Source organism: Talpa occidentalis, unplaced genomic scaffold (assembly GCF_014898055.3).
Source record: "Talpa occidentalis isolate TD23 unplaced genomic scaffold, MPIMG_talOcc4v2.1, whole genome shotgun sequence".
NCBI lineage: Eukaryota > Metazoa > Chordata > Mammalia > Eulipotyphla > Talpidae > Talpa > Talpa occidentalis.
Window position 1 is genome coordinate 149,677,627 of NW_026555331.1, and position 12,332 is coordinate 149,689,958.

General features: G+C 36.4%; 1 long non-coding RNA gene across 1 annotated transcript in view; it reads left to right on the top strand.

Moving 5' to 3' along the window:
- The window catches only part of LOC129145369 (uncharacterized), a 125,372-nt gene that overhangs the window by 32,949 nt on the left and 80,091 nt on the right, over positions 1-12,332 (top strand). The window lies entirely within an intron of this gene.

Sequence of the window (12,332 nt, forward strand, 5' to 3'; positions counted from 1 at the left end):
TAGTCACCTTTCTGAACAAATAGGATAAAATATATTCATGGCAACTGTCAATCCATATAGTTCAATAACACACGTTAAAACACAGTTTACAAGCAATGGGTACTAGAATAGATTAGGATTGTAATTTTTTTATAATATAAAGAATATTTAATTACAACTACCTGTATATCTGTGTAATTCCAGAATTGGACTTTCCACTGAGATATTTTTTTAGCCTCCCAAAATGAAGTAGGCATTATATAAGATGTTTAGGCATAATAGTAGAAATATGACATTCAAATCAAGGTGGGAGATAGTCTTACCCTGAGGCTTTCTTTTGCTTTTTGCGTAGAGGATGTGTATGTATTTGTCTACTCACAAACTGAAGTGCTCGTTGGAGGGAAATGAAGGACATATATTTTACACATATAATAAGCATGGGGGAAAAGATGAGAAGAGAGATAAAATTTAAGTGGCGAATGATACTTAAAACAATGTGTCAAACAGTGAAAATAACTGATGTCTTTAATTTCTAGCAAGAAAATTGTACAGTGGATGCATCTTTAGGATATATTTCAACTGTTGAGGATACAAACATGAAAAAAATGTTTACTGAAATTTCTCTTAATGTTTCAGCAATATTTTAATAATCATCTTCTATGAAAAGCTGAATAATTAGTTCATTCTCATTAGACTTTCTCTTAAGTCCCTTATATATTTAAATTTCAAAGATTAAAGAGTATCATCAATTTTCGTTCTATCTGCTTAGCTGACATTATGTGCTGCTTCATACATGAAAACCTCATTAAAAATTATATCCTCTGGAGTAAAGAGTAAACATGGCCATATTGTATATTTAGGATAAATTGACATTAAAGAAGCATGAACCTCATTCAAATGAAGAGATAAAATTGCCTGTTTTATCTCTGAAGAGCATAAATACCAACACATAGATACACACAAAACACATGCATCCGATTTCAGTACTTTCTCCCCAAGACATCAGGAGATACTTCTCATTTTCTAACTGGAGGTATAACCATGATCACAGTTAAAGATCAGTGATATTATTAATGACCTGGAAAGATATAACTTACTTTTATGAGAGGACACATAAAAGCTGTATCATTACATCTTCTTGGATTAGGTATTGATCACATTCAATCATCCTGAATAAGATCCACATGTGCACACATTTTATTAAAAATACTTTATTTGCCAGCCAAATCATTTTAGCTTACATAATCTTACAAGATATTCTGACTATCTTTATTTCACTTAAACTTTATGTTCCATAAAAGTATTAAAAAGAACTTTAAAATAGTTATTGTTGATAAGACAAAAAATAGAATAAGATAAATGGGAGTTTAGAAATACAATCAGATACATACAAGGAACATAGGACAAGAATAATCTAGACTGTCAGAAAACCAAGATACTGCCTTTTTGTTTCTCCTTGAGAATGAATACATTATCCAGAATTAGAAATGCTGTAGAAATTAGATCCTGGGGGAAAATGTCACCACCTCTTTACAATAACTAACATTCAGACATGAACAATGTACAATCTGGAGTCCGTGTAGTTTCAAATGAGCTATGGATTGATGGGGCATCATTTGTTTGCCTTTTGGGGGACTTAGTAAATTGACTTGTCCAGTAGTAACTGATTTTGCTCCTTAAGAGGTATTCAACTGTGCTCATAAAACAGAATAGATGAATACCTTTGTTAGAATTGTACGCCTCCTCATAGATATCTATTTTTAGTAGCAATTCCTATTTACCTGGATGTCTGGCAGAAAAGCTATAATTACTATCTTCCCCAACCCTTAACAAAATTGATTTTAAAAACACTATCATAGGTAGTTTTTGCTTGTTTTTAAATGTCAGCATTGTATCTGCAGTATGTTTCCATTTAAAAAATTAGCATTCAATAATATAAACATCTTTTAAATTTATTTGGGAAGACCAGGGCAAAGAAAATCTTAAAACACAGTAAATTAGATATCAAAATAAGGCTCCATGATCCATTATTCACAATTCTGAAACCAAAAACACTACATTATTTAAAAAAAAATAAAAAAAAAGACTTGCAAACATGTTTGGAAGCAAAACCTGACCCTGTGGAAATGTGAGACTGTAAGTTTACTTTTCATCGACTCATGAATCCTTAAATGTTTCACTGCAGGTGTGTTCGCTAGCAGGATGCATCCTCAGTTTCTTAAAAGGTTTAATATATGATGTGTGGAGAGTACTATCTTTTGAAAATCTGAATAGTTTCAAATATATTACTTAAAATACTTTCCTAACTTCAAATTAGGTGTTCGTGACTTATATCCTAATTTTGATTGATTATGAAATCTATCATGAGCTATTTTGTAAGTCATAATTGTTAGGAGAAATATCAGTCTGAGTTGTATATAATCCAAGGACTAGAATATCATGACCAAAAACTGTAACACTCATATAAGTGAGAAATAGATTTGAAATGGGCATTTCAAGAACATGATGGAAACTTCTATTGAGGATTCCTCTGCATCAATTAGGTATTCTGATGTGTTTTGTTTTGTATGTTCTACTTAACGAAAGGTAAGAGATGAAACATTCTGAACTACCCTCCTACTTGCAATCTCTTTTGAGAAAACTGTTTTTCATGAGAAAATAAAAGTCTTGTCCCCTAAATCCAAATATAAGATTTTGTGCTTCAGAACTCCTCCAGTCTTGATAGATCTAAATTGTACATTCTTCCAAGCAGGAAAAACATAAAAGATAACAAGTAGGACGGTGTTGCCATCAAGAAATAGAAAGTTTGGACAGAACAGTAACAAAAATGATATTGAGTAGTAATAAAACAAAGCAAAACAAAACTCTGCCCCAAAGACAAGCTCAGGACTGAATAACTTCACAATTGAATTCTACCAAAAAGTAAAAGAATTAATGCCCATCTTTCTTTGATTCTTCAAGAAACTAAAAGAAGAGTGGATTCTTCCAGATTTATTTGATGAGACCAGCATCATCCTGACAGCAAATTCAGAAGACATTACAAATAAACTACAGGTCAAAATTCTTGAACAGGTTTAAAAATTCTTAATTTTGCAGGATTTGCATAGAAAGAATTTAACAACATATTAAAAGGATTATATACCAAGACCCATAAGACCCAATGGGATTTACCTGTTGGATGCAAAGATGATCCAACTTACATATACCAATCTATGTGTTACAACAAGTTAACAGAATAAAAGATAACATCATATACACTTGTAATAGATGTGGAATAATAATTAGCATCACTTCATAATAAAAATTATCTAACTAGATATATAAGAAAGTTACCTCAATACAGTAGAAACTATACATAAAAACACTATAGCTAACATCACAATGGGGAAAGAAAGTTTTTCCTACAAGCTTCAGTAAAAGGTAAGAATGCACTTTAACATTTCTATTTCAACATGAACTGGAAGTTTAAATGCAAAAGATTTTCTTGTCTAATTAAGAAGCAATTAGACAAGAAAAAGCAAAGGCATCCAAATTGCAAAGAAAGAAGTAAAATTATCTCTATTTGTGAATGACATGATTATATATGTAGAAAACTCTATTGTTAGAACTAATGAATTCAGTAAAGTTGAAGTAATCCAAATTAACATATGAAAACCAGTGGTGTGTCTACATATAAATGATGACACTATCAGAAAAGGAAATAAAGAAAGCAATCTTACAATAACAACAAAAAGAATAACATACTTAGAAATAAATTTAGCCACGGAAATGAAAGATCTGTACAATGAAAATTGTGTGACTTTGCTGAAAGAAATATCAATAGTACATACAAATAAATGGACAGACAAAAATGGATTAAAATTATCAATATTACTAAAATATCTATTATACCCAAGTGATCTACAGATTTAATGCAATCCCTATCAAAATTCCAATGGCATTCTTCACAAACAGAAAAAATATAATCTTAATATTCATATGGAACTACAAAAACTCTGTATAGCAAAAGCAGTATAGGACAGAAAATCAAAGCTGGAGGCATCACGATCCTGCTTTAGAAGTATATTACAAAGTTACAGTAATCAAAACAATGTGGTGCTGGCATAAAAACAGACATTTAAAACAGTGTAACAGAATAGAGAACCCAGAAATAAACCCATATATTCAACATCAACTGATCTTCAACAAGGACACTAGGAACACACAATGAGGGCAGGCTAGTGCTGAATGAACTCATCTGTCACATCATTTACCAAAGACATAAGCATAAAACCATAAAATTATTAGAAAATCTAGGGAAAATACTTATTGACTTGGTCTAGGCGATTTTTTTTAATGTGACACCAAAAGAATAGACAACAAAAGCAAAAAATATACAAGTGGCATTGCAATAAACTAAAAAAACTGTAGAACAAAGGAAATGACGCGAAAAAGTAACCTACAGAATGGAAGAAAATTGCATAACTAATGAGATGTTAATTTCTACATTATATAAGAATCTCATACAACTCAATAGCCAAAAATCAAATAACTTGATTAAAGTATGAGCAAAAGATGTGTTAGACATTTCTAAAGGAGACATACCTCTGGTTACGTATCTTGAAATGGTATCTGCATTCCATGTTCATTGTAAATAGTACAATGAACACAGTAGCCAAGATTTGGAACACCTAAATGTTGATGAATGAATAGGTTTTATATATATTTATATTCTTTTTCTTTTCTAAGAATATATGTGTGTATATATATATGTATATATTCATTTTTCTAAGAATGATGTATAAAACTTATACACCATATTATACACCATATATTTTTTAAGAATAATAGTGCAATAATTACAAGAGTTTAATTATCAATGTAAGAATTATATCTCACAATGGAACATTTAGCTTTAAAAACATGGAAAGCCTGTCATTTGTGACAACATGAACTGGGAGGACATTGCACTACATGCAGTGATGCAGACAGATAAGCACTGCACGATCTCACTTTTTGAAGGATCTAAAATACTCCAACTCAGATGCTCAGAACAGAATGGTAGTTAGCAGGGGGTAGGGTTGAGGGAAGTGGGGAGATTTTGGTCAAAGGATGCAAAGTTTCAGTGATGTGGGATGAATAAATTCTGGAGAGTTTTTCCTTTTACAATTTTAAAGGACAGGCTTATTGGAAGAGGAGAAAGAACAAAGAGGCACCTGCATAGTCACAGGTGGGCAGGAGAGCTGCCACTGCTGCCTTACAAAGGGAAAAGGTTTGTGAAGAGAAACAGCTGCAGAGAGCCAGGCTGGCAGGAGAGCTGCCAAGTTCTGGAGATCTTGTGTACAGTATCAGAATTACAATTATCAATGCTATGTTGTTTATTTAAAATTTGCTAAGCTGGTAGATCCTGTGTTCTCATCACATACACACAACGGTGGTAACTGAGGTGAGGAGCATGTTAATTAGTTTGACTCAATTGACCATTTCACAATGTGGCTATACATTAAAACATCAAGTGGATGCTTTAATTGTTGCAATATTTATTTGTCAGGTATACCTTAATAAAGATAAGTTTGCTGTTTACTCGAGATGCACACCAAAGGTCAGTATTTCATGTAGTTTTTGTATTTCGTGATCTGTATCATCTCCATCATAGCGCTGTCAGAATCTTTCTCATCGAGTGCTATTCTCATATATTTTATGCTCAAATTTAGTATGTTTAAAAATATTTTGTATTGTTTTACAAAACTGTATATGACTTAGAGCTATAGGTTCACACCTCTTCAGATGAATGTCACTGCCCGTGCCCAGCTCTAAAGTCCTGTCATCCCCATCACTAACCACTGCGTCTTCCTCCAACTTCACCCCCAGCCTTTCCCCCTGCTCGACTCAATCCTACAGTCAGAATTCTAGGGTTTATTTTGTTTTTTCCTTTGTTTTCTTTCTCTCTAGTTCATATTATGAATGAAATCATCCAGTATTTGTGTTTTTCTTTTGGATTTATTTGGCTCCATTCATGTTGTTGCAAATAGCAAAACTTCTTTTTTTTTTAATAGCTGAGTAGTATTCCATTGTGTGCATGTATCTCTTTGTTATCCACTCTTCTTTCCTTGAGCACTTAGGTTGCTTCTGTAACTTAGCTATTGTAAACACTGTTGCAGTGATAGTGCATACACTTGAGCTAGTGTTTGCACTAGTGTTTGAATTCACCAGGTAGCCAGGAGTGGAATTGCTGGATCACGTGGTAGATCTACTTTTAATGTCTTGAGAAACCTTCATACTATTTTCCATAATATGACGCTCGGGACTAGTCTACAGTCCCACCACCCTGTGTAAAAGTTCCTTTCTCCCCACATCTTCAACAACACTTACTGGTTCTGGTCTTTTTGATATGGGCCATTCTCAGATATGGGCCTCATAATGGTTTTGATTTGCATTTCCCTGAGAAGTGGGGACATGCCTATTGGCCATCTGTGTGTCATCCCTGAAGAAGTGTCTATTCAGTTCTTCTTCCCATTGTTTTGATTGGGTTATTTATTTTCCTGTTGTTGACTTGTGTGAGTTCTTTGTAAACCTTGGAAATTAGCCCAGGTCAGATGTATGATATGCAAATATTTTCTCCTATTCAGTAGAATGTGTTTTCATTTTAGTATTTTCTTTCACCGTTCAGAAGCTTTTTAGTTTGATGTAGTCCTATTTGTTAATTTTTGCTTTTGTTTCCCTTGCTGTTAGAGTCAAGTCCCCAGAGTTCACCGAAGACAATGAGTTTATTTTTAATTATATTAATTTTTATTGTGATACGAACATATGAGCTCTATCTTCTGAAATGTAAGTGTATATTACAATAGTGTTGATCATAGTGAATTTCTAGGGTAGAATTTATTATATGAAATTTTTCTTAACAGTACTATATTTAATGAGATAATAGTGCAACTCAAAGTTTGTTCACTCAGCTGAGCCTAAAAATTGACAGTCTCTTGACATTTTCCAATGAGCAAAAATTGCATGCTTTCATAGATTTTATACATTCAAAATTGTGGACTATTTCAAGAATGTTTGGAATAATGAGTAAAATGTACAAAAAAACTCATCCTAGGCTTACATAGGACAGTGTATTTTTTTTTAAAGATTTGTTTATTTATTTATACAAGCACTGGGTACAGTCAAATGCAGGAGGGCGAGAGAATTCACCAGAGAGAGGGGAGAGAGCAGAGCAGGCAGACTGATGAAGTACACTGCTGAGGGGAGCAGCGGGCGGCAGGAGAGGTCTGTGCGCCACATGGGACCCTCAACTGGCTGTGGGGATCAAACCGGCTGCAGGCAGCCTCACAACCCAGCGTTTATTTGTTTGTTTATACATGCACTGGGTACAGTCAGAAGCGCGGGAGGGTGAGAGAATTCACCAGAGCCAGAGCGGGGAGCAGAGCAGGCAGAAGGACCGAAGCACACTGCTGAGGGGAGCAGCAGCGGGCGGCAGGAGAGGTCTGCGCGCCATGCGGGACCCTCCTCTGGTGGCCGGGGAGCAGCCGGGGATCGAACCGGTGCAGCAGAGGTTGCGGGCAGCTTCGCAACCCAGCGCTCAACCGCTGCACCACCGGGGAGGCCTGAAAGTGCATATTCTTATATCATGAACTCCTGATGGAAAAGAAAGCAACTTTTGCACCAGAATTGGCTCTGTTCTGTCACCCTGCATTTCTTCTCCCTTGGGAGTCTTGGAGTAATTACTGCTGACTTAATCACACTGGTGCCCAGCGGCCTCCTCCATCTTTGTTAACTTTTACCTCGGGGTGGACACAAATCTCCTCTTTTAATTCCAGTAGAACAACTGAGACTTGAGCATGCAGTTATTTTTAACTAAATGTTTTTTTAAAAAATGGAAGGAACCTTGAATTTTAGCCTTATTAATGTTTCAGATGGGCATCCCTGAAAAATCAACATGTATATATACTACATGAAGTTCACCTCCAAAAGTCCAATTCTGTCTGTCCCATACAGTGCATTCTTCAGTAGATTTAAACCTTCTGGAAGACCAAAGAAAATGCAAGAGCCATTTCAACCCTGTCACTAAGCATTGCTGCAGTATCTCCATCTGCATGCATCCTCCATTCTTCAGCCTCTCTGAGCACTACTTTTTAAAAAAAAAAGATTTATTTATGCATACAAGAACTGGAGCACAGGCCAGAGGTGCAGGGGGTGAGGGGATTCACCAGAGACAGAATGGGGATCAGAACAGGCAGACTGACTGAAATACACTGCTGAAGGGAGCAGCAGGGAGGCAGGAGAGGTCTGCTGTACCATCTGGGTTAGCTCCCTGGCCAGCCAGGGATTGAACTCATGCTGCAGTAGTTGCTAATAGCTTCACAGTGCTGAGACTTAACCCCTTGCACCCCCAGGGAGGTCCTTCTCTGAGCACTTCTTATTACTCTTTCCCAGGCTATCTCCTACTTTGACAGCCTCCCTGTGGCTGCTTTGCCATTCACTTGCCTGACTCCAGAGCAGGGCAGCCTTCCTACTTCTGTGAGACTCCCTTCCTCACAGTCAGGGGCCCACCTGAGAGTCACCTTGTGCCCCTGACATGAGGAGGGGCCAATGTCCCCACCCCCTCCTGTGCTGTTTCAGCATCTCTTCCTCCTGGCTCCACCCCTTGGCACACACCCCACATTCTGTTTCCCATGTGGTCTGCAGCCTCCCCCAGAAGGGCATGCTCTTCTGCTGGCAAAGCCCTTGACTTCTGGGCATCACTCTGTTTATTTTGCACCTCCATGAGGCCCTTTCTGGACATGGTCAGAGCAAGGGCTATTTATTTTTCATTCTCTGTGTCACCAACACTCCCTGATCACATCTCTTTTATAGGTAACACAGGTCAGCGACATCATCTTTCTGCATTTTGGTTTTTCTCAGGGATAAAAATGGGGATGTTGATACTCCCCATACTTTTGGGTTGTTTTAATGACTGGATGAACAATTGTTACTTAGTATTTCCACTAGCGGGTGCATAGTCTTGGAAAACTTTGGTATTAACTATTGTAATTGCTTTTTATTGGTAAAGAAAAAATCATCAAAATGAAACACCACACATACACACATCAGACACATAGGGATGAATTGAGTTGCCCTCTGCAAGGAAAAAGTCTGTGGCTCTCTACATATAAAAATCAAAAATTAAATAAATACATATATATTTATATAGTGCCATATGTTTTGTTGAGTGCTTTTTTTCAATACCAGATAGTAAGTCATATGTCATGGTTTTCTCATTTTTGTCTTTAAAATTTTGGTGCCTGGGTGTCTTCTTGATGGACTATTCTTTGGGGTCTTCTAACACTCCGAGTCCCCATAAAGTACCAGGGAACTCATCTATAGCACATTTAGTGACCCATTTCCTCCCTTAGCCAAGTAGCTGAGGTCTAAGAGTGCTCTTCCTTCCTAAAGGTGTTATCAATGGCACTTGCAATGCAAAGGAAACTTCTCTTCCTTTTAAGAACAGAACTGCTAATGGGAAGCAAGGCAATCAGGAGCCAAAAGAAAAATCCTTGAGGGAGGCCGATGCCAAGTGACCTGTGAGCAAAACCCAGGAAAAGTCGCTCTTCCTTCTTTCCCCAAGGCTGTTCTCTGTTCTGGTGCCCAGCATCCCCCCGCATGGAGGAGCACATGTGTACATGGTACAGCCCTGGGTGTGTTGCTAAGCAACCACATCCTGTAGGGAAGTTTGTTTTCGTGGACCAGTGGCTGAACCCAGGACAAACTAGGAGAGGTGCAGTAATTCCGGGGAAGATCAGTAATTCCGGGGAAGACCCCCCCCACAAACAGCTTTATTGAGGTTATAATTAATGTACAAAAACTACCCATATTTATACAATTTGATGATTTTGACACATGCATATATTATGTGAAACCATCACCAAATCGAGGTAATGGTTATATTCATCATATTGAAAAGCTTCTTTGCACTCCTTTGATGTTGATTGTTTCATTTTGTTGTAAGACACCATGAAATCTACCATCTTAACAAAATGTTAAGTGTGCAGTATCACATTGCCAACTTGTGGCACTGTATCCTCATCCTGTGTTAACTGAAACATTATTTGCAATAGCCAAGATATGGAAACAACCTAAATGTCTATTAATGGATGTGTGGGTGAATAAAATATGGTAGGTACATATCATGGATTATTATTCATCTTTTAAAAGGGAGGAAATTCTGCCATAGGCAACAGTATGGATGAACCTTGAAGACATTAGCTGAAGCAACATCAGCCAGTTATATAAGGACAAAAATTATAAAACTCAACTTCTGGGAGGTTTCTCAAATAGTCAGTTTCATAGACTTGGGGATTAGAAGATGGTGTGCAGTGCTTAGGGGGGATGTGAAGTGGTTTAAAGTTTCCTTTTTTCAAGATACTCTAAGCTTTTCCTATATTCTGGATCGTGTCTTAGCTGAGTGGTTTCCTGATAGATCTATTATAATTAATGTATGCCAGGTCCTTAAACATTCGAAGCACACAAAAAGATAAAATTAAGAGAATCAGTGTAAAACCCTCTTTATTCCAAATTTTTTAAGCAAAACTTCATTTGCCACACTCCAGGGAAGATTTCTGCTGTTATGGTGTTTCTATCATCGTATTCAAGCCTGCCAGTTAGAATAAAGCTGTAGTCGGCAGAGGAACATCTACAGTTTCCTGAAGCCAGGTTTCATCCATAAATGAATATTCTGTTTCTTGAGGTTAGGATGTAGCAGCTACTCTGAAGCTCAGGTCATGCCCACCTCCTTGGTGCCCAGGCATCAAGACACATAAAGCAAGTCCTAATGTGCTGAATTTGCACAAGCCAGATGTAAGCTATTAGACACAATTAGTGATTCTGATTCCAAGGAGCTGCCTTCGAGCCCGTGGCAAAAATGGAAGATATTAATTGCGCTGCTTAGAGTTTCCGCCTCTTCAGCTGAATGAGATGTTTTGTGATTTCCCCAGAAGCATGAAGCTTGACGCTGAAATATATTTCATGACAGATTGACAAATAGGGCAGCTTTTTAAAACATAGTTTAGATTCCAGAATATACAATAAGAAAAAATACTAAAGAAAGGTTTTTATTTTCTCTCCCCAATATAAATAATTTTCAAAGGATTATCATCCTTAACATTTCAAATGTTTTGCAATAATATAATTTACTTGACTGATCGAAGGAAATACATTAATGATATGTCCTACATGAATTTTTAATTGAGTGATAATAAGCTATGCTTATAATGATTCGTGTTCAGAATGGGGGTAAATATAGAAAATAGTCAACTGTTGTTTTGCTCCATTATTTATTGTGACGCTATTTTTATGCCCCTTTTCCTGCAAAGATGCTTATCCATGACTCAGAAAGCTCTAAGGGTGTTTTGAATTATAAGCAAACGGGACTTTGCAGTTGCAAGTAAGGTTATGGATCTGAAGACAGAAGGTTACACTGCACCCAGATAGAGTGGGCATTAACTAATCACATAGCACTTTAAAGCAGATACCGCAAAGATCGGGCTGGAGACAGAACAGATGTGGTAGAAGGCAGAGAGATTCCAAGAGTGATAAGAACTGGAAACTCCTCTCTTGGTTTTGAGACAGAGACCATGGGCAGGGACCATCGCTTCCAGGGAGCAAGAATGGCCCCAGAAGGAGGTGTAAGAAAATTAGATTCTGCTAATTTTCTTAGCAGAAAATGATGAACTTGGATTTCCAAGTAAGTTAGCCCCAGAGCCTCTTGTTCACAGCCCGGTCAGCAGACGTCTTGATTTTCTGTAACTGGTGCAAACTGGAATGGAGAAACCAAATAAGTCAACCCAGACTCATCCACAGTATTGTGAGCTAATAAATTTATGCTATTTAAGGTGTTACTGGTAATTTGTTGTATCTACAATAGAACAAAAATACACTGATATATGTTCTGCCTACTTCCAAAAATGATTTTAGGTCAATTTTAATATAAACAGAAGCACTAATAGCTTCTAGCAAGCACTGTGTATGCACTATATAAACACTATAACATATACTATTGTAAGCATTATGTTATAATGAAATGTTTTAATAATATAATATTTAGCATCTCTATAAGTGAGATTTATTTTATTTAATGTGAAGTTGGCAATAAATCTAGCTAACTGGAAACATACCACTTTTTTCAGAAGAAATATAGTTTTTCTAATTTGAATTTCTAAAAGATATTTCCCTTAATTAAGTCAATTAAATTACTTTTAATATAATTGTCAAAGAGCAGCCCAGTGGGCTTCTTCTATTCATAAAATATACAGAAAATTTATGAAGTAGCTGCTTTTTATAGTGCTTCTTGGTGAATCTCAAGAATATAACCAAAAAAATCAGAGACGATATTTCTTTAT